The sequence below is a fragment of the Castor canadensis genome, chromosome 3 (assembly GCF_047511655.1).
Source record: "Castor canadensis chromosome 3, mCasCan1.hap1v2, whole genome shotgun sequence".
In the NCBI taxonomy this organism is placed as follows: Eukaryota; Metazoa; Chordata; class Mammalia; order Rodentia; family Castoridae; genus Castor; species Castor canadensis.
This window is the reverse complement of record NC_133388.1, coordinates 169,439,483-169,462,090: the sequence shown is the minus strand read 5'-3', so window position 1 is coordinate 169,462,090 and position 22,608 is coordinate 169,439,483. Positions and strand designations below refer to the sequence as shown.

General features: G+C 34.8%; 1 long non-coding RNA gene across 3 annotated transcripts in view; it reads right to left on the bottom strand.

The window, feature by feature from the left end:
• The window catches only part of LOC141421718 (uncharacterized), a 109,044-nt gene that overhangs the window by 6,591 nt on the left and 79,845 nt on the right, over positions 1–22,608 (bottom strand). For 2 of the 3 annotated variants that reach the window (XR_012446390.1, XR_012446388.1), the window contains exon 4: positions 13,555–14,864. This is a non-coding gene — a long non-coding RNA (uncharacterized lncRNA). Of the gene's footprint in view, positions 1–13,554; positions 14,865–22,608 lie in introns of those variants that run through there. The other variant, XR_012446389.1, reaches the window with a different exon arrangement.

Below are 22,608 nucleotides of genomic sequence, written 5' to 3'. Positions count from 1 at the left end.
TTTAGTTTCTCTGCATTAAGGGCAACAAATGCTAGCTAGTTTTTTAGGTGTCTTACCTATCCTCACCCCTCCCTTGTGTGCTCTCGCTTTTATCATGTGCTCATAGTCCAATCCCCTTGTTGTGTTTGCCCTTGATCTAATGTCCACATATGAGGGAGAACATACGATTTTTGGTCTTTTGAGCCAGGCTAACCTCACTCAGAATGATGTTCTCCAATTCCATCCATTTACCAGCGAATGATAACATTTCGTTCTTCTTCATGGCTGCATAAAATTCCATTGTGTATAGATACCACATTTTCTTAATCCATTCATCAGTGCTGGGGCATCTTGGCTGTTTCCATAACTTGGCTATTGTGAATAGTGCCTATGTCTTATGAATATGTTACTTTATATGGTAAAAAAAAGAACTTTGCAAATATGGTTGAACTGAAAATGTGGAGATGGGATATGAAGCAGGATTGTTTGGGTGGGCCCACAGGCCCACCCAATATCAGTGTTAGAGATACAGATGAGAAGACATTAACTCCTATCTTAAAAGGCTGAATAAGCTCTGAGTCAAGAAATCTAGGTGGCCTCTATAAACTGGTAAACTGACTTTCCCTTGGAGCTTCCAGAAGGAGTGTAACTTACTGACACCCTTTATTTTATCCTGGTAAGACCCAGTTCAAACTTGTAACATTTATAGCTATAGGATAACGAATTTGTGTTGTATTATACCAATACCATGTGTGGAACAATTTTATAGCACCAACAGAAAATTCATGGTAGGAACTGAAAATGAGAAAATATTATTTACACTAGAAGGAAGGATCTTATGACATAGCAATAACAGAAATGAGACCAAGCCACATATTACAAATGAGACAAGTGAGGCTTTTTTTTTAGGACCTCAACTCAAGCTAGCTAGCTAAAGGGAGCTAGCACTGATAAAAAGTGACCAGACTGCCCCCTTGAACAAAGGAAGCAGTAGGCTTTTATTTGTTTGGGGGGCAGAAAGGCTAAAGTTGAGTAATTGTCCATTAGTGATGAAATGGAACCAAAGATGTTTTCCTTCTTGTGCACAATGTCTTGGCCTTGTAACTTCATGGGCTAATGGGAGTCAACTCCATTCAGAAACTGAGTTATAGCTGGTGTCATCATCTTGCATAAGTGTCCTGGCCTTATGATAAGACTGTCAGTGCTTGAGTTGCCGAGGAAGCACAACATATCCATTCCAATGGGCCATAGGCCAAGTTAATCCAGTGTTACAGTCTTGAACAAAACATTTCTCAAATACTCCACATGTCTACATGCAGAACCGAGTGGACTATGACTCAAAGGTTAATAGAGCAAAGGGAAGAGATAGATATGAAGACAAAGATGTCAGGTTTTTTATTCCATTTTAGTCACCCATCAGATATCTGTAGTTTGTAGCAAAGAATCAGTGATTTAGCAAAAGTTCCCCTCAAGTTTCTATGAAGTAACCTAGTCAAGTGTTATCATAGTCCACATGTCAGAAGTGCAACTAAGCCTAGAGGGAAGCTAATAATGTTTTGTTCTGCTATCTTACTTCCAATATTAGCAATTTTTAAGTTAAGTAAGAATGAGTAAAACTAGAAGGTTTATTTAGGTCTTTCTCTGGTGACAGTCCCCACTCATTTCTGTCAATTGTGCAGCCCTACTAGTGTTAGTTTCATTTAGTCAAAAGAGACTGCTAGTCTATAAACATTCTGATCCTGTAGCCTAATCTGGTATTTTATGACAAACTTGTTCAGAGAGTAGAAGGATGGAGGAAGAAGAAAACACACATCATGATTTTAATGGGTAACATATTAAGGGCCCAGAGTTTAATTGGCTTCTGTCCTCTTGCCGAGGTCCCTAACAACCTCATAATGAATAACCAGTCAAAGTTGATAGCTGACTTAGATGCTGAGGATGAAAATAAGCGAGGACGTTGATCCCATCACTTCAAACCACAGGAGAGTGATGTCTCTTGTCATACAAATGTGTTAATTGAAGTATTTCATTATTTTTTAAAGCCCCTGACCATTCACATTACATATTGAGGTTCCACTCTCTACTTTGTCTCAAGTATAACTGTCTTAATGAATTCTGGTGTTATCACACTTATGCTAATATCTTGTCTTTATAAAATATCACTGAACCTGCAGCTCTTTTCATTATGATGTAAGGCTTTAGTTCTCTATTGAAAATGAGGCCCATAACAGCAGGCACATTGCCCTCTAACTCTGCAAGACAAAACTGAATAAAACAAACCTTGAAGTGAATAAAAATTAGAATTTCCACTCACTTTCCAAATGCATTGTGCTTTTCATCACATCATAGAACTTTAGGAATGACAGAAAAGATATCGCCTCATGTCTGACCCACAGTTTTGTAGTACAGATGATATGCAGACTTAAGAAGATTTTGCTCTCCATTTCAGAAGTCATCTTTCTTACAGTGGCCAAGATAAGGATTCAATAGATATTCTTAACTTGCTGTAGCACATCAATTCAATTAATAATCCTTTACTTCACCATTAGTGAAATGTATACAGTGATTAAGGGAGGAGATTCACATAAATTAGAAAATTCACATAACTTATACAAGCCTTGGTGTTTGAGTCTTCCACTACCTAGCTGTCTCACTAGGCTCCCCATGTAATGCAATTCTGTATGGTAGTCAGCCAGTATATTTTGTACACTTCATTTCTACCTTGGAGGCATGATGTAATTTTGATCTGTACCTACACTCATGCTTCTTCCAGTAAAGCAACATAATAAGTCTTTGAAATTTTACTTACATCCAGACATAAATGTACATTCATTAACTTCAGATGGTTGTTTAATATATAATAGGACACATAATTCTTAAAAAAAATTTGTATATCACTTGTCCTTTGTTGCTTCTGTGCAATAACTAATTAAGCAATACTCATGTTTACTTTCTTATTCTGTATCAAGACTGTATTTTATGATTGCTTAAATGTCAAGGCTAAAACATCTTAGCCAATGTGAATATGGTTTATAGTGTTCAGCAGACTTAATGGCAAATAGCAATGTTTGAGAGTATAGGTCAAATTTGGAAACACAGTACAGGGCTTAGAGAGAAAAAAAAAAAAAAAACTAATGCTTCTAACTCCAGACTAGACAGAATGTGAATCTTAGTTTTTTCTGATATGATTAGCATTAACCTGGATAAGCTAATAAAACTCTGAGTCTCAATCTTTCATGCAAAATTTAACTAATAAGGCCTATCTTGCATGATTTTTGGGGTGCTAAGCAGTGTTGCCCATACAATATAAATAGCACATGTTAGCAAATCATGTATGTTACTTACATAGCACTATTCACAACACTAAGTTTTCTGAACAATGTTACAGAACTTTTGCTCCTTTGATTAAAAATTTAATAGGTATATTGAACAGGAAATGAGGAAGTACCAAGTTCAGTTATGATGGATTCTTACGTGGTGCCACTAGCCCAGTGTCTATAATCATACATGAAACTTTTCACATGGGTAAGGAAATACAGTTTCTTTATTATTATTGTTGTTGTTGTGCTGGGTGGGGGTTCATTGTGGCATTTACAAAAGTTCTTACAATGTATCAAATATATTGTACTTAAATTCACCCCCTCCACCAACTCTCCTTTGTTCCCCCCTCCCCCATTCCTGGAATGTTTCAACAGTTATCATTTTTGCATTTACATACACATGTACATAGTATTTACATCGTATTCACCTCCCTACACCCTACAGCTCCTTTTTCATCCACAGTATTATTATGAAAAACATTGTCTTATTTAATAAAAGTATTTTATATTCTTTGCCTAAAACCATTTCTGGTCAGCATCATAATTCTTTAATTGATTTGTGATCAAATGAATTGTCAGTATATGCCAAAATTTAGGTAAAGCTGAAAATTTATGGTAACTGATTAGCATTTAGATTTGTGTTTGAAGGCCTCACAAGTAAGAAATCAGTTCTTTATTTAAAGTGACAGCTCATGAATATAAGGGGTTTTTAGGAACAAACTAGTGAAAAGTAATTTTTGTCTCATTTACTTTTGTAACTAATGCATGTGGTCAGAGTTTCATTTTCACATACTTGTTGGAGCCATAACTCTAAAAAATAAAATTACTGATTATTTTAAATTCTTATTTATACTCACCACTGTTAGTAGTTCAAAATAGTAAATTAGCTATACTAATTTTATCTTTAACAGAAATTATTTCAACACCAAGCAATCTTTTATTCTGTATGATATTCCCTAAATTACTTTTATTGACTTCTTCTAGGGTCCCATATTATACAATGTTTGCATGTTGTAAAGCCTACATTGAAATTCACAATAAGGTTTTAATTAGAGCCTGTATAAAGGTAAAGGCATACTTTTAAACCAATTCTTAATGAAGCAAACTCACCTCAAGAGATAGCATAGATAAATGGGACCTCATAAAACTAAAAAGCTTCTGTTCATCAAAAGAAATGGTCTCTAAACTGAAGAGAACACCCACAGAGTGGGAGAAAATATTTGCCAACTATACATCAGACAAAGGACTGATAACCAGAATATACAGGGAACTTAAAAAACTAAATTCTCCCAAAACTAATGAACCAATAAAGAAATGGGCATGTGAACTAAACAGAACTTTCTCAAAAGAAGAAATTCAAATGGCCAGAAAACACATGAAAAAATGCTCACCATCTCTAGCAATAAAGGAAATGCAAATTAAAACCATGCTAAGATTCCACCTCACCCCTGTTAGAATAGCCATCATCAGCAACACCACCACCAACAGGTGTTGGCGAGGATGCGGGGAAAAAGGAACCCTCTTACACTGTTGGTGGGAATGTAGACTAGTACAACCACTCTGGAAAAAAATTTGGAGGCTACTTAAAAAGCTGGACATCGATCTACCATTTGATCCAGCAATACCACTCTTGGGGATATACCCAAAAGACTGTTACTCCAGAGGCACCTGCACATCCATGTTTATTGCGGCACTATTCACAATAGCCAAGTTATGGAAACAGCCAAGATGCCCCAGCACTGACGAATGGATTAAGAAAATGTGGTATCTATACACAATGGAATTTTATGCAGCCATGAAGAAGAACGAAATGTTATCATTCACTGGTAAATGGATGGAATTGGAGAACATCATTCTGAGTGAGGTTAGCCTGGCTCAAAAGACCAAAAATCGTATGTTCTCCCTCATATGTGGACATTAGATCAAGGGCAAACACAACAAGGGGATTGGACTATGAGCACATGATAAAAGCGAGAGCACACAAGGGAGCGGTGAGGATAGGTAAGACACCTAAAAAACTAGCTAGCATTTGTTGCCCTTAATGCAGAGAAACTAAAGCAGATACCTTAAAGCAACTGAGGCCAATAGGAAAAGGGGACCAGGAACTAGAGAAAAGGTTAGATCAAAAAGAATTAACCTAGAAGGTAACACCCACGCACAGGAAATCAATGTGAGTCAATGCCCTGTATAGCTATCCTTATCTCAACCAGCAAAACCCCTTGTTCCTTCCTATTATTGCTTATACTCTCTCTACAACAAAATTAGAGATAAGGGCAAAATAGTTTCTGCTGGGTAGGGGAGCGGGAGGGGGTAGAGTGGGTGGTAAGGGAGGGGGTGGGGGCAGGGGGGAGAAATGAAACAAGCCTTGTATGCACATATGAATAATAAAAGAAAAATGAAAAAAAAAAAAGAACACATACAGCTTATAAACTACATTCTCAAATACATTTCTACTGGTTTTTTACAGCTAATGTTTTTCCAGCTTATGTTTGCGGTATTTCATTTTTATTCCCTTATACTCCAGGAAACACAGATAAATATTTTGGGAAGGAATTCTCTGGTGCATATGTATGTGGCTGTTCATTTTTAAGTGAGAGAATAAAATCATCAAAGCTTGCAATTTAAATTTCTGTGTTCAGCTTTATTGCGGACCAAAATGCTCTATAATGGATTGTGTGTAAATGCTTCATAACCAACTGGGAAAGACAGCAAACACTAGTGTTAAAGAACCTCCTGTGAAATAATTACACTAACTTTAAACTCACATATCTTTCATCAAATTAAGTAAATTTCACATCTTTGTACCTGTTCCATTTTTTTCTTTGACCTTTAGTTCAATCCATTCCAACATCCTGAAATGCCAGTCACTCTATTTACTCCATTCCTGTGCACATAAAAATTTCTACATATTTGTTGCTTTGTTCTGTGATATCAGTTTGAAGATACTAATTAAGTCATAGAAATATAACCTACGGAAGGCAAAGTAAGATGACCACGGAATCATTGAAACATAAAGTGTCAAAGAAGACATAGCTAAGAGGTAAATGAATGAACAGTGTAAAAACAAGCATAGACATGTTTCAATAGCATGTTGGTCTTGTTGGAAAAGTTGGAAATGGGATTCCCCAAAAGAAAACAATGTCCTAATTTCCTTTGTAGGAAAGTGACATTAGAAGGCATATATACTAGACGAAAAGGAAATACTGAATCCCACAGAGGAAAAACAATGAGAATGAATCTGGAAGCAAAATTTTAATGTAAATGCCTAGATGACTACTTACTTGTTGAATAGTTAAACAATAGCTAAATAGTTACTTTTGGATACCATAGATAATGGCTAAGACAAGGCTAATGCTAATAAGCATATCTAAATATTGCTGGCTAGGTAGAACATTATAGGATTCACTATTGTTTTCTGAGAAAATACTAGCAATTATGACCTGAGAACAGTAAAGTATGTCTTCTACTTGTTTTCTCATGACAATGTGGGTTCCCTAGTTTGGGGAACTGCTCAGTTTATCAAAACCTGGGAGTCAGGAATAATGGCAAGCATCAATAGACCAAGCAATTCAGAAGGCTGAGGCAAGGAAGATCATTTGAGCTCAGGAATTCCAAATCAGCTTGTGTAACATAGTGAGACCCTATTGCAACCTAAAAAACAGAAACAAAACAACAAAGCAAAACTGTGAGATGAAAAAATTTACCTATCCATCTCAGTTTCTTTACAGCTGCGTTTGTAAAAGTGCTTTAGAAATTAAAACTGTGTAACCCAATATTTTAGGTCAAAATCCTATGGATAAGAATCCAAAATGAAGCAATATTTTATATTAAGAATAAATTCATGCTTCACATGAAAAGCAATTTTCCTGAGATAACATTAATTAAGGAAATCTAAAGCTTATTACCTTTGCAAGTTCTTTAATCCAGATGAATTTGAGTTTTAGAAAGAGTTTTAGATAAGGTTAATAGCTTTAGATAGGGTTAATGGTCTTTAAGAAAGGGCTAGTAGTATCTTGCTTAAAGGGCTTTTTTTTACCTATAAGAAGAAATGGGTAATATTTCTGACTCACAGAAAGACCCAGAGAAAATGTTCAGAAAATGCCACTTTCTTCGCATATTATCTGCCCTTCATAGGTGTCCCATTTTTGTTAGAAGTCCCATATTGTATCACTACAATATGACAAATTACCTTATATCATTTTATTCAAATAATTTATAAAATATTGAACCATTTCCTTTGACTTCCAGACTTTGTAGCCAAAGAATATGAAGTTTCAGTCTATTCCTTACTTGGAATGTGCCCCCCCTTCCTAAATTATTATAAATGGCATCCCAAATTGTTTTGCATGCTAAATCCATAATTCAAAGAAGGAAAACATATTTAGTTTCTAGTCAGAGAAATTTGATATGCTCTTCCATATTTGGTGACAACCATAATTAATGGCTTTATACATTTAAGCATTTCCATTTTAGGTGGATGGTAATACATCCAATAAAGTGGGGGAGAGTATTATTTTCTTTATATCATTTCACACAGTTCTTTACTTACTTAAGTTTTAAATATATCAACCTGGAAAGCATGAGACCTGGAATTCTTTTCAATAAGATTGTTTATGTCCTCCCTTTTTGCAAAATCCAATAGAAACATTTTAGTTGCCTTTAGATGTTCTGCCTTCCCCTACCATTTCTACAGCATTTGATGAGACAGCCTACTAATAGTTTAAAGTAACAGTTCTGAAAGTATAGTCTGTACACTCCTATGTGCTCGAGACCCCATTCTGAGCATCTGAAAAAAGAAACAAAATTATTTTCACACTAACACAAAGATATTATTGGCTCTTCTTGCTGTACTGACATTTGTATTGATTGTACAAAATGAATGGTGGTAAATCTGCTAGCACCTTATCACAAATCAAGACAGAGGTCCCAAAGTGTCCCAAAATTTTGGTCTACAGCATACTCATTGTTAATATAAAATAATTTTCACTAAATGATATTAAATATTTTATATTTATTTTTAATAAATATCAACCCTAGAGTACATGTGTTTTGGAGAGTCTATGTAACAAAATGAGAAGTGTACAGTAAGCAATTTTGTTGGATATCAAAAGAAAGCACCTGTACAATTGAGTTGCAAGGTTCTAAATTAGCTTCTTTGTTCATGAAACAATAATTTTTACTTGAAAGAACAAATGACAGATAAAACATAGTTATTCAGACTTCAGTATTTGGCAGAAATTTTGTTGAAAATAAATACAGTGAACCTTCCCTTCAATGAAAACAACTGACAGTTTGTGTTGCCAATGACAAAATTTATGCTTTTGAGACAAAACTAGAGTATTGGAAAACATGTCAGCCACTGTGAGCTTGACAGCTTTCCAATACCTAAACACATTTTTGATAACAACAGCAGTGATATTGATGAATGCAATTTTGGGTATTATGTAATCAAATGTGTCAACAGTTGGAAAATCTACATAACTCAATGAGCTAATGTTTCATAACTGACCAATGAGAGATGATACAGAATCAAAACTAAGTTAGAGTTATTAAAGTTCAAATACACTAAGGGATATTAAAATAGCAGAATATAAACCCTTAAATGAGGTGATAGATTCCATACAACTAATCTTTAAGAAACTAACAGTGAGGAAGTTCTAATTTAATATTAAAAAAAAGAATATCTACAATTATATTTACAGTCTTTGAAAACGCTCCCCTCTTTTCCACCTAAATATAGGTGGGGTCATGTTTTCTTCATATACCTTAACCCAAATATCATACCGGAACAGATTTATAAGCAAAAGAAAATGTCAGAATCTAGCAATTCTCTACTAATCAATATATGAAAAATTTGCATAAAACAATGTCACTCATCTAAGTAAATTTTTTAACATATAATCATTTTCACAAGTTATTTTGTTATCATGCAATTAATTTGCTATATTTTAGACCAATTAATAAGGTATAAAAATTTTATTTCTAATGTAACAAATATCAATAGCTATAATTTACATAAACCAAGTATTTGGGTTTCGGAAAAATTTATACATGTAAAGAATATGTGAGACCAAACTGAACTCTTGAAACCAAAAACTTTGAGCACCGTTTAATTGAAGAATAGCATGTGTCCTTTAAAGTGGAATCTTTGTCTCTTTGGTCATGTGGAATTATCTTCTTGGATTTATTCTTCTTCTCTATTAGATCCTTATTAATCTCCCTTAAAGTGTTTCTCTTTATTTGATCTCTCCTTCAATGTTCGGTACCTCAGAAATTCTTCCACTGTCTTAGTTTTGTCTCCTTCAGTACACTTCCCTAGCTCTACTCTAGGAACTTTGATTGTGCTGATTGTCCAAAATCTGTTATCATCAGACCAGATGTAGTATTCCCAGATTCTTCTATAGCTCTATGTCTCCTGGATATTTACATTTGTATATCCCAAAAATATATTGAATTCCACAAGTCTAAAAATATGTTCCCCATATCTTCAGCACAGAGTTCCTAAGTCTATGGTCTGCCTTTCCATGATTTTACAGTTAGCTATCCATCCACTCAGTTAAGAAATTCATGGAATGAGGGAATGCCATCTTAGATTCTTATCTCTTTTTTAATCCCTACATTCTGTCACTATTTCCTATACTGATACCTTTTTAAATATTACTTTTATCATCTACACTGTTAGACCCTTGGTTAAGATTACTATTATTTTTATTTGAATTATTATAACAACCTATTAGCAGGTTTCCTGTCTCCAGCAATCATCTTTTAAAATTCATTCTCTGTTATGTAGCCAAAGTGATATCTCAGTGCTTTCTCTGATTAAAAAATCTCCTCATATCCTTTAGGGTAAAATTAAGTGTTTGATTATCACATCTTCATGATCTGGGCCATATCAAACTCAATACCTTTATCTCTCACCACTGCTTAAAGTAAAGCACTAGAATTTCAATGACTAGCTCTTGGACAATTGATTCCACATCTCATCTCTAGGTAACATCAAAGAATACTAGAGTTGAAAAGATCTTTAGAAATAAAGCAACTATATAATTTATCATCCAAACTAGGACACTTTTGAGAGTAGAAAGGGTGCTATTAATTATTGTACTGTGATAATAGCAGTAAACCAGGGTTGTCATTACATTGGTAATCATTGGTAATACTAGTCACAAAAATAATTGGGTGAGAATCAGCCTTTCTACCTCCCAGTCCACTGTTCTATTTTCCACATTGTACTTCTTTTCTAGTAACTCTCAAGATAAAAATCAGCTGGACTTGATGACATATGCCTATAATCCCAGCACTTGGGAGGCAGCAGCAAGAAGATTGTGACTTTCAGGCTAGCCTGGGCTAAGATTTTTCTGAACACCTCCTCCCAAAAAAGATAAAAATCAAAGAAAAATCAATTTGTATAGCAAGATGTTCATCTTTTTACACAATTATAGGAAATATATGTGATAACTTCATTTGCTGCCAAACCAATCTTAAGGGAAGTTATGTAATACGTAGGAGAAATTAAAATATCAGTATATGTATGCAAAAGTAATTTAATTTCAATAGGAAAATAAGGTATTATTTGATGATGGTAAAAGAAGGCCCTATGGGATCCCTAAATCCAAAATCTTTCATTAAGTAACTTTATATTCACTGACACCCTAGATGAATTACCAAAATATGTGTTTAGTGTTTAGTGTTTGTGTGAGAGAGAAGAGAGAAATATACAGAGAGAGGGAGAGAGAGAGAGGGAGGGGGGAGGAGGGAAGAGAGAAAGAGAGAGAGATTCCCATGGGAGTCTGTTCCCACAAGAACTAAACTGAGTCATTAAAAAATAAATAAACTGAACTCACTCACTCTGGCCCTTTACTAGTTGGTAAACGTGGTTTCTCTGTGCCTTCTTTTCACTGAACCTATGCAGAACATGCATGAACTTAGCAGAGGCTAAATTATCTTAAATTTGAACATTGCTCCAAATTTACTGTATCACACAGCAAGTGCATGAGATGAAGTTGCCTGAAGCAAAGCAACGGAAAGGTTAATTCAAGACAGAATTCACTTGTCTCCTGTTCCATCAACATCTCATGTTCATCCTCTATAAAGCTCTACCTTTCACTTTATTGTTTCCATTATGCCCTATCAAAGTTTCTTCTCTTTAAAGATGAAATGAAAATAGGGAAAATCTGAACTCCCTTCAAATTTATAGCATATGAATAACATTTCATTCATCAACAAATGCAATAAGGTGTTATGTTCCACTAGAACTTCCTGCCTTTAAGTCTAGACCATATCTTTAAATAATTAGCAACAACATCATGTTGAAATGTTAAAGATTCAATTAGAAAATTACTGAGTCCCTCCTCCCCTCAAAAACACTAACAAAATGAGATAATGTTTGTCCACATCCCGTAATTCCTATCCTTGTAGCATGTTGAACTTCTACATATTTATTCTATATAGGTAGAATGCTGTATTGTATATTGTACAATATGATAATAATACATACTTTTTCCATTTTGCTGCAGATTAGATAAGTTTTATGAATAGGATACAATATTCCTCATCATTAAGGAGGGATAACATCTTCTGTTTTTCTCTTTGTAACCATAACAAGGCATTTCAGTCAGAACATATAAAAACTTCATAAGACAAAGACAAACACTGTTTGTCATAAGGTTAACATCTCCTAAATGCTTTGTATAAAAGGCAAAATTCTGTCATTCTGTGGATATTTTTCCCATTAAAAATGTGCAAGAACTTGGCTGAGGGCAGTGGCTCAAACTTGTAATCTTAGCTAGTTGGAAGGTGGAAATTGGGAGGATGACAGTTCAATGACAATCTGGGCAAAAAACTTTCCAAGACCCTATCTCAACCAATGGCAGGGCACATTGTTGCAAGTTTGTCATCACAGCTATGTGAGAAGCATAACTAAGAAGATCATGGTCCAAGCCAGCAAAAAGTGGCAGCATGTCTGTCTAGCAAGCACAGGTCCCTAAGTTCAAGCCCCTACTACTGTCTTTGTTTTTGTTGTATTTCTATTGTGACCTGCCTGAATTATTATTCTATGGTGAATTTTTCCAGGAGTGTAGCAGCCAGCAGGGATATTTAATAGCATTTTCTAGTGAAAAGTATAGACTCCTAAGCATCTGTGCAATGGGGTATCAAGCTCATTTGGAATCTTTCCTCTTCTGGACAAAAAACAAACTGTAGGAAGACTTTCTAATCTTCTATAATATAACAAAACACAAACTAGCTCAAATAAAAATTAAGTTGAGTATTGTGATGTTACATGCAATCTTTTCAAGATGGCCAAAAACTGATATGATTATAATTGAAAAATGTGTATATATGAGAACCACTTGAATAGCATTTTAATTTGTTGTGATAGATAATTACGTTGTGGATTTGTTTGAAACAATTATATTCTTTTCTCTATATAAGTTTGAAAATTCTTGCTTAATCTTTTTGTATTATTAAGAACTTCTGTTCAGAAAGCCTCAGAACTAAATATCTGGATCAATTTGGCCATAAATACATGATGTCAAGATCCTTGCACTTGCACTTCTCACAAAAATGGTATTTTAATGTTTTCTTTGTGTATGTGATATTTTACTTTTATCTATGTCCTTTTTGATCTATTAAAAAGAAACAAATAGCAGCCATTTCACTAAATTTGCAATCAATTTCCAATCTCCCCACTCAATACTCAACTTTCATATAGGATGGTTTTTCATAGACCCTTCCTTTCCTGCTGGACCCAGCAGCTTTGGAGCTGAACTGACCAATGTGCTCCATTCACAGTTTGTCACTACTCTGCTCTAGGACCCATTATGTTTTGCCTTCTAAAGCATCCAAGAAGACACTTAGGCATTTATTTAATAAACCGGTATTATTAGGGTGGCATTCATTTTTGTTGTAGAAAGAACAAATGCATTCCAAGGTGACTTGCCTTCATCAGTGGGTCCCTATAACATGAAGGATAGAAAGTGGAGTCCCAGTTAAGAAGAAAATAGTAAATAATGGAAAGTTAGAGAGTCAACATTGTTCTGTGATCTCTTAGGCAGTTTGTTTACTTATTTAAATATATACATTGAATTTTCATGATGTGTAAGGCGCAGTTTTAGGCACTGGGACTGGTAAAATGATAAGCCCCTTCCCTCAGTAGCTTATAATCTAACAGCAAATAATATCCACATATAGGGACACCTCTACTTAAGAAATATCTCTAGACATACCACACATCTAAATTATTAAGGCCAGAAGAAATAAGAACACTGTAACTCTTTTACTTTATGGACAAAAAACTGAGAGTCAGGCAAGAACATTGAATTAACTGCCTGGAAGAGCCCAAAATAAATTCCCAAGTGCTCCAGTTCCTAGTCCAGGGCATTTTTCACTAAAACACATTGTTTCCTCAGTTAAGGAATATCTCAGGACTGTTTAAAAGAAATCCATGTCTTTCTTAGGATTTCTCCAACTACAGAGAATATTACCTATTACTCAAATGGAGCTGCAAAGTGCAGCAAAATAAGGTTGGAAACAATTTTACTAAGAACTCAGGCACTGAGCAATAGTATACAGCCAATAGCAAGTCCTGCAGTATTGTTGTCTATTACCTTTCTCTATTTTTTGACCACAGAAACTGGCAGCACATTGTACATAGGCTCTAATTTCATATAGCTAATAGCTAGTAACTAAGCTACACAGAATCTAAAACAAAGGCAAAAAATATATGAGATGAAAAAAAAAACAAAAAACAAAAAACAAAAAAAACAGAAATGCTCCCAAAACAGAAAGATGATTTTCATAGAAGACTGCTTTTCAAAAGCTGTATGGAGCCATCTAGTGACAGAATTTTGTCTAGTAGAATTATATTTTGTCGTAAACAGAAACAAATTCCACAGATTGAAAGCTATTATAAATGACTGGGTCAGAAACAGAGCCTAGTTTTGTGTGTATAAGACCTCAATTGTAAAGGAGACATGAATCATCTGTCAAGGTTTTCATCTTTAAATTATTTTTATTTTGCTTTTGTTGACAATAGGAAGCTTAAACATGCCTGCTATAGCAGCTCAAAAATTTTCCAATTTAATAGCTCTTCAACAAAGTATACAAGTTAAAGATAATTGGATTCTACTTTTAAATTCTTATATTTCACCCAACTGAATTAGTCTCAAAAAGTCGATTTCTTTAAATTGGAAAATATCTGTTAATGTTTCCAAACAGAATAAAATAGGCTTTTTTTTAACGATAGGAACCATAAGAGTCTTTTTTATCAATGAGGCACATTTTAACAACAAACTACATTTCTAAGGAAACTAATGTGGCAGAAAATTGTCACTCCACTTAAAAGCCTTTGTACCTCCAAACAGAATAAAAATGGCAATTGTATGTACTTACTTAAAGGATTTATACAGACACACATCTAATTAGAACATTGCAAAAATGCTGCGATTGTTAAGAAAAATCCTGAGTCCAGATCACACCAACTTTGACTCTCTTCCTTTCTTTGAGAACTGATGTACCATGAATCAATTCTGAAATTTTTCAGAATAATGGATGCTTGTCCCAAACCTAGACAAGGACACACACACAAAAAAAAAGAATTACAGGCCAATCTTTTTAATGAACTCTTATGCAAAAATCCTCAATAAAATATTGGCAAACCAAATCCAACAGCATATCACAAAGATCATACACCATAATCAAGTTGGTTTTGTCCTAGGGATGGTTCAACATGCACAAATCATTAAATATAATATAGAATTATTTAACAGAAGCAAATGTAATTAACAACAAAAAAACACATGATCATCTCAATAGACACAGAAAAAGCCTTCAACAAAATTCAACACCCCTTAATGATAAAAGCTCTGATGAAACTAGTAATAGAAGGAAAGTTCCTCATCATAATAAGGGATATATGTGACAAGCCTATAGCCAACATTGTACTAAATGGGGAAAAATTCAAACCACTTCCTCTAATGTCAAGAATGAGCCAAGCATGTCCACTCTCTCTACTCCTATTCAACATAATATTGAAATTCCTAGCCAGAGCAATAACACAGGAAGAAGACTGAAAGGAATGCAAATTGGAAAGTGAGAAGACAAAATATCCCTATTTACAGAAGACATAAACTTACACCTAAAGGACCTGAAAAACTCCATCAAAAAATCCTAGACATAAGCCTCAGCAAAGTAGCAGGATACAAAATCAATTTACAAAAATTAGTAGCCTTTCTATGCACCAACTGTGAACAGACTGAGAAAGAATATAGAAAAATAATTCCACTTACAATAGCCTCAAAAAAAATAAAATACCTAGGAATAAATTTAACAAAGGATGTGAAAAACCTCTACAGGGAAAACTATAAACCACTGAAGAAAGAAATCAAAGACTATAGAAGATGGAAAGATCATGCATGCATATGGATTGGTAGAATCAATTATGTGAAAAATAACTGTTTTACCAAAAGCAATCTAAATATTCAGTGCAATCACAATCAAAATTCCAATGATACCCATCAGAGAGATTGAAAAATCAACCCTAAAATTCTTTGGAAGAACAAAAGACCATGAATAGCCAAGGAAATAATAAGCAATGCTGGAGATATCACAATACCCAACTTCAAACTATGCTACAGAACCATGGTAATAAGAACAACACGGTATTTCATCAACCATACTCTGAAGGACCTAAAAAACACATATAAAACCCAACACAGTGGTAGTGGGAGACTTTAATAACACCCTATCACCAATAGATAGGCCATTCAAACAAAAAATCAATAAAGAAATCCTAGCTCTAAATCACACCATAGATCAAATGGACCTAGCTGATGTCTACAGAATATTTCATCCAAGTTCTGCACAATATACATTCTTCTCAGCAGCCCATGGAAACTTCCCCAAAATTGATCATATCTTAGGGCACAAAACAAGCCTCAGCAAATATAAGAAAATAGAAATAATACCATGCATTCTATCTGATCACAATTCATTAAAACTAGAACTCAACAACAACCACAACAGTAAAAAACATGCAAACAGATGGAAGCTGAACAACACATTGCTCAATGATCAATGGTCATTTATGAAATAAAAGAGGAAATTAAAAGGTTCCTGGAAGTTAATGAAAATGAAAACACATCCTACCAGAACCTATGGGACACAGCAAAGGCAGTTCTGAGAGGAAAGTTTATAGCATGAGAGCATATATTAAAAGGACAGAAAGACCTCAAATCAATGACCTAATGCTACATCTCAAACTCCTAGTAAAACAAGAACAATCTAATCCCAAAACAAGCAGAGGAGAGAAATAATAAAAATAAGAGTCAAAATAAATGAAATAAAAACAAAAAAAAGATTCAAAGAATCAATGAAACAAAAAGCTGTTTTTTTGAAAAAATAAATAAGATTGACAGACACCAGCAAACCTGACTAAAATGAGGAGAGGAAAAACAAAAATCAGCAAAATCAGAAATGCAAAGGGGAGATAACAATAAACATCACGGAAATCCAGGAAATCATTAGAGGTTACTTTAAGAAAATATATTCTAACAAATTTGAAAATCTTGAAGAAATGCACAAATTTCTAGATACTTATGACCATCCAAAACTGAAACAAGAGGACATTAACCACCTGAATAGATCTATAACACAAAATGAAATTGAAGCAGCAATAAAGAATCTCCCAAAAAAGAAAAGTCCAGGACCTGATGGATTCTCTGCTGAATTCTATCAGACCTTTAAAGAAGAACTAATACCAACCCTCCTTAAACTGTTCCATGAAACAGAAAAGGAAGGAAAACTGCATAACCCATTTTATGAAGCCACTATTACACTCATCCCAAAACCAGACAAAGATACCTCCGAAAAGGAGAACTATAGGCCAATCTCCTTAATGAGGATCTATGCAGAATTTCTCAATAAAATAATGGCAAACTGAATCAAACAACACATCAGAAAGACTATTCACCACGACCAAGTCAGCTTCATCCCAGGGATGCAGGGGTGGTTCAACATATATAAATCTATAAATGTAATACAGCACATTAATAGAAGCAAAGACAAAAACCACTTGATCATCTCAATAGATGCAGAAAAAGCCTTTGACAGGATCCAACACCACTTCATGATAAAAGCTCTAAGAAAACTAGGAATAGAAGGAAAGTATCTAAACATTGTAAAGACTATATATGACAAGCCTATAGCGAATATCATACTTAATGGTGAAAAACTGAAACCATTTCCCCTAAAGTCAGGAACAAGACAAGGGTGCCCACTATCCCCACTGCTATTCAACATAGTCCTGGAATTCATAGCCAGAACAATTAGGCAAGAAGAAGAAATAAAGGGAACAAAAACAGGTAAAGAAACTGTCAAAATATCCCTATTTGCAGATGATATGATCCTATACATTAAAGACCCAAAAAACTCTACCCCAAAACTCCTAGATACCATAAACAGCTACAGCAAGGTGGCAGGATACAAAATCAACTTACAGAAGTTATTAGCTTTTCTATACACCAATAACAAACAAACTGAGAGAGAATATACGGAAACAATTCCATTTACATTACCCTCAAAAAAAATCAAATACCTAGGAGTAAATTTTTTTTAATTTTTATTTTATTCATATGTGCATACAATATTTGGGTCATTTCTCCCCTTTTCCCCCTGTCCCTTCCCTTTCCCCTCCCCCCACTCCCTCCCTTACCCCTCCTTACACCTCGCAACCTGGCAGAAACTATTTTGCCCTTATCTCTAAGTTTGTTGAAGAGAGAGTATCAGCAATAATAGGAAGGCCCAAGGGTTTTTACTAGTTGAGATAAGGATAGCTATACAGGATAGTTGACTGTACATGTGTGTTACCTTCTAAATTAATTCTTCTTGAAATAACTTTTTCTCTAGTTCCTGGTCCCCTTCTCCCTAGGAGTAAATTTAATAAAGGATGTGAATGACCTCTACAAGGAGAACTACAAACCCCTGAAGAAAGAGATCGAGGAAGACTACAGAAGTGGAGAGATCTCCCACGCTCTTGGATTAGTAGAATCAACATAGTAAAAATGGCTATACTACCAAAAACAATCTACATGTTTAATGCAATTCCTATCAAAATCCAATGACGTTCATCACAGAGATTGAAAAATCTACCCTAAAATTCACTTGGAAACACAAGAGACCGCAAATAGCCAAGGCAATACCCAGCAAAAGGAGCAATGCTGGAGGTATCACAATACCTGACTTCAAACAATATTACAAGGCACTAGCAATAAAAACAGCATGGTACTGGCACAAAAACAGACATGAAGACCAGTGGAACAGAATAGAGGACCTGGATATGGATCCACACAACTATGCACACCTTATTTTTGACAAAGGTGCTAAAAATATATGATGCAGAAAACACAGCCTCTTCAACAAATGTTAGGAAAAGTGGTTATCTGTCTGCCAAAAACTTAAACTAGATCCATGTTTATCACCCTGTACTAGTATCAATTCAAAATGGATCAAGGACCTTAATATCAGATCTGAAACTCTAAAGTTGGTACAGGAAAGAGCAGGAAACACTCTGGAAGTAATAGGTATAGGCAAAGACTTCCTCAATAGAACCCTAGCAGCTCAGTAACCAAGAGAAAGTACAGACAAATGGGACTTCATAAAACTAAAAAGCTTCTGCTCAACAAAAGAAATGGTCTCTAAACCTAAGTGACCACCCACAGAGTGGGAGAAAATATTTGCCAGCTATACATCCAACAAAGGACTGATAACCAAAATATACAGGGAACTCAAAAAACTAAACTCTCCCAAAATCAGTGAACCCATAAAGAAATGGGCAACTAAACTAAACAGAACTTTCTCAAAAGAAGAAATTCAAATGGCCAAAAAACACATGAAAAAATGCTCACCATCTCTAACCATAAAGGAAATTCTAATTAAAACCACACTAAGATTCCACCTCACCTCTGTTAGAATAGCCATCATCAAAAACACCACTAACAACAGGTATTGGCAAGGATGTGGGGGAAAAGGAACTCTCATACACTGCAGGTGGGAATATCTAAACATAGATCTGCCATATAATCCAGCAATCCCACTCCTGGGGATATACCCAAAGGAATGCGACAAAGGTTACTCCAGAGGCACCTGCACACACATGTTTATTTCAGCACTATTCACAATAGCCAAGTTATCTAAATAGCCAAGATGCCCCACTATTGACTAATGGATTAAGGAAATGTGGTATTTATACACAATGGAATCCTACTCAGCCATGAAGATGAATGAAGTCTTATTCTAAAGTAAACGGATGGAACTGGAGAACATTCTGAGCAAGGTTTGCCAGGCTCAGAAGACCAAAAATGGTATGTTCTCCCTCATATGTGGACTTCAGATCTAGGGCAAATACAGCAATGTGGTTGGACTTGGGTCACATGATAAGGGGAGAGCACACACGGGAAGTATGGGGATAGGTAAGAGACCCAAAACATGATATTATTTGATATTCCCACTGCAGAGGAACTAATACAGAAATCTTAAAGAGACAGAGGTCAACATGAGAAGGGGATCAGGAACCAGTGTAAACATCAGTTAGAGATGATTCAGCTTGGGATGTAACACATTTGTACATGGAAGCAATGCTAGGAATCTCTGTACAGCTATCCTTATCTCAATTAGCAAAAACACTTTGTCTTTCTTATTATTGCTTATACTTTCTCTTCAACAAAATTAGAGATAAGGGCAGAACAGATTCTGCCTGGAAGTGAGGGGGGTTGGGAGGAGAGGGAGGAGACAGGGGTAAGGGAGAGAAATGTCCCAAACAATGTATGCACATACAAATAAATGAATTAAAAAACTGAAAAAAAAAAAACCAGCATAGTACTGGTACAAAAATGTGTATGAAGTCTAGTAGAACAGAATAGAGGACTCAGATGTTAATCTATACAGATATGCCCACCTGATTTTTCACAAAGGCACCAAAAACATGTGATAGAGAAACAACAGCCTCTTGAACAAATGTTCTGGGAAAACTGGATATCTGCATGCAGAAAACTGAAACTAGATCCATGTCTGTCACCCTGTACAAATATCAACTCAAAGTCGATTAAGGACCTTAATATAAGACCTGAAACTTTGAAGCTCATGCAGGAAAGAGCTGGGAATACACTGGAATTAGTAGGCATAGGCAATGGCTTCCTGAATAGAACTCAAATGGCTCAGCAAATAAGAGAAAAAATTGACAAATGGGACTACATGAAATTAAAAATCTTTTGCCTAACAAAAGAAATCCTCACAAAATTGAAGAGGCTGACCACAGAATGGGAGAAAATTTTTGCCAGCAATATATTTGACAAGGGTTTAGTAACCAGAATAAATAGGGAGCTCAAAAACCTAAACTCTCCCCAAATCAATGTCCCAAGAAAGACATGGGCAGATGAACTGAACAGAGCTTTTTTAAAGGAAGAAGTCCAAATGGCTGGGAAAACACATGAAGAAATGCTCAACATCCATAAAGGAAATTCAAATCAAAACCACGTTTAAGATTCCACTTCACTCCTGTTAGAATGGCTACCATCAACAACACAAACAACAAATGTTGGCAAATATGTGGGGAAAAAAGAACCCTCAAACGCTGCTGGAGGGAATGTAACCCACTATGGAAAACAGTTTGGAGGCTCCTCAAATCTAAAAATAGAACTGCTCTATGATTCAGCAATTTCACTCCTAGGAATATAGCCAAAGGAATGTAAGTCAGGTTACAATAAAGGCTCCTGCACAGCCATTTTTATTGCAGCATTATTCACTGTAGCTAGCTTTGGAAACAGCCAAGATGCCCCAATACTGATGAATGGATTAAGAAAATGTGGTTTTTATGTACAATGAAATTCTATTCAGTGACAAGAAGAACGAAATACTGTTATTTGCAGGTAAATGGATATAATTGGAGAACATCATCTTAAGTGAAGTTGGCCAGGTTCAAAAGCTGCATGTTTTCTCTCATATGTAGAAAATAGATCTAATACAAATATAGCAATATTATGACAAGCAGGTCATACTAAAGGGAGGTCCCAAAGTAGAGGGGGGGATAAAAAAGAAGGAAGAAGGTGAATACGGGTGATGTATTGTCTATACAAGAGTGAATATAGAATCTTTAAGCCTGTTGAAATCACCATAAGAAGTGGACTAAAATAGAAAGAAGAAAAATAGAGGAGATTAACCAATTCAAGTTATAATACATATATACATGAGAATATAACAAGAAAACTTCCTTTATAACTATCTTAAATAAAGAAAAATGTCAATTCTTTTTTCTTTTACAAAATCAGAGAACAGGAGGGCAAACAGGTCTTGCCTGGAGGTAGGCGTTGATACCAAAGGGAGGGGAAAGGATGTGGGGAAAAGGAGTAGGAGGGTTAATGTAGTGCAAATACTGTGTATACATGTATGTAAATGGAAAAATGATACCTGTTGAAACTATTCTAGGAATGGGGGAAGTTGAGGATAAAGGAGAATGATGGAGGGGGTGAATTCAAGTATGATATATTTGATATACTTTAAGAACCTTTGTAAATGCCAATATGTAATCCCACCCATCACACAATTAAAAAAAAAAGAAGGAAAAGAGAATAATGGATGCTTGGAAATAATGGTAAATGCCAAAGTTTGATACTTTAAGTAAGTAACAACAAGTTACATTGCTGTTTAACCAAATTTTCAAACTCTTAAGAAGCTATTTAAAAATTCTTAAAATTGTTAATGAAATCACAGAGTGGGAGAAAAAGCTAGTTTTGGATACTTAATTTTAGTTGTGTTTCTTCTTTGGTTGATCAAAGATAAACTTGAAAATCCATTTTGTTTCATTTCTTTTTGTTGAAAAACTTGATTAAAAATATTGGGCACTTATGTTCCTTACTGACTGAGCCTCTGGTCTGTTAGAGAAAGGGTAATCAGAGAAAGGTCAGATGCAAAATCCACTGATCTTTATATATGACCCCAGATAACATACATAAAGGATACATTGATTTCTGATTAATGAGATTTTATGGTATTAAACTGAACATACGACATCAGAACACTATAAATATTATAGTCTTGTTTCTGTTCTATTTATTTACCCACAAATCAAATAATCATTGCAATAAAGATCTACAAAACTGAAATCTAACATATATAACATTCTCAAAGTACTAATAAAAACAAAGAGAATGAAACAACACTAAAGTTTACTTTTAATGATGCAGATGATCCTAGTAGAAAAGACAAACAGCTCCGATACATAACTTCAGATAAAATGACAATGAGAACTGTAATGTAA